Here is a 1,685-nt window from a genome sequence, read left to right as displayed (position 1 = left end):
GAAGGACTCAGGCAAACGTCTGCCCAGGGAGGAAATTCCCTCAAGGTGGGAGAGTTGGGATTTGGTTGCTGCAGGACACACTTTTCCTGCAGGGCAGCTGCTCCCAGGCCCTGCAGGGGAGAGCTCAGGGGAGCAGCTCCTGCCCCTTTCCCTGCTCTATTTATTCATTTCCCTGCTCTCTTTATCCCTCTCCCTCCTCTCTTTCTCCCCTTCCCTTTTCTCTTTCCCCATTTCCCTGCTCTCTTTCTCCATTTCCCTTCTCTCTTTCCCCATTTCCCTTTTCTCTTTCCCCATTTCCCTGCTCTCTTTCCCCATTTCCCTGCTCTCTTTCCCCATTTCTCTACTCTCTTTCCCCATTTCCCTTCTCTCTTTCCCCATTTCCCTTCTCTCTTTCCCCATTTCCCTTTTCTCTTTCTCCATTTCCCCGGAGGCAGAACCAGTTAAGAATCTCCTCAGTGCATATCAATGCCCTCATAAGGTGCTTTAAACCTTTTCATTTTTTCCCCCCTCCCATTTTAATTGCATTAGTTGCCATTCTATTTAAAGCCCCCCACAATCTGGTTGCTCTGATTCCAGTCAGGTTTCTGATTCTCCACACTTGGCTGTTGCTTTTCCACTCTGCTAAACGTGGAGCTCGTTCCCCTGAGATCTTAAAATGAGAATTAGCACCTCAGAAAGGACAAATAGGAGAAGACAAACTCCCCTTTTTTCACAACCACTAGGCTTGGTTTTATTCCCACTCGAGCCAAGCAGGTGAGAAAACCCCTTTTTCCCCTCTCCATTTTCCTTTTCCTGCCCTTTGGAAGGGTTAAATCCAGGCAAGGATAACTCAGCAAGCTGGAAATTAACCCAGACATCTCTCCTTGCCTCAGCTTCCCACTAAAATCCCTGGATTTTCATCCTGCTGCTCCAACAGTGACACTGCACTCGATGGAAGCAAATGCAATTAAACAGGATCAGCTGCAATTAAGCAGGATCAAAACAGTTCCCCTCCCATTTAAACAAGCAAATTAAGCCAATTTTTTTTTTAACATGTGCCCATTTATCAGCTGTTTCCATGGCAACCCTTGTTTTCCTTAATGCTGTGTTTCATTTGTCTCAGGGTAACACCCTGTAATCCTGGTCCCATTGTCCTGGGTTCCGTGGAAATGAGCAGGAGAGAGTCCTGCAGTCGACAGAGCTCACAGATTTTCACCCAAACCCATCAAAAGCTCTCCTGGTCACTGTTATTTTGGTGGTTTATCCCAGCACAGGCTGAATATTCTCCTTCCTGGCTCGAACTGATCCTTCCCCAAAGGGGATTGAGGTGGAAGGATCAGTGTTTGCTCAGCAATTTGGGGTCTAAAATCACGACTTGGACAAACCTCTCCCCACTGGAGTGAGGTTGTTCCTCAGTGTCAGAAACTTCTGGGGGTTTTGGACTCGAAATGCCTCTTTTGGTGTTAAATTCCAAAGGATAGAAGGCCCTGTTGCTTTTAGGTGGGTGCAGGTAACAGGTTTTTGCCTTTGCAGGGCTCCCCCCTCGTGTCTCATCTGCTGGTTTTCACCCTATTCAAGGTTCTGCTTTTTGTTACAAACCCTGCATGTGCTGCTGGGTGAGTTTTGTGGGGTGGGATGGTTGGACCTGGAGATGCTGCAGGGCCTCCTCCCCCAGCAGAAGGTTGAGCAGAGGTTGAGTGTTGTTG

This window comes from Manacus vitellinus, unplaced genomic scaffold (genome assembly GCF_001715985.3).
Source record: "Manacus vitellinus isolate BGI_N305 unplaced genomic scaffold, ASM171598v3 scaffold_74_pilon, whole genome shotgun sequence".
NCBI lineage: Eukaryota > Metazoa > Chordata > Aves > Passeriformes > Pipridae > Manacus > Manacus vitellinus.
The sequence above is the reverse complement of the archived record's forward strand: the minus strand, read 5'-3'. Positions refer to the sequence as shown.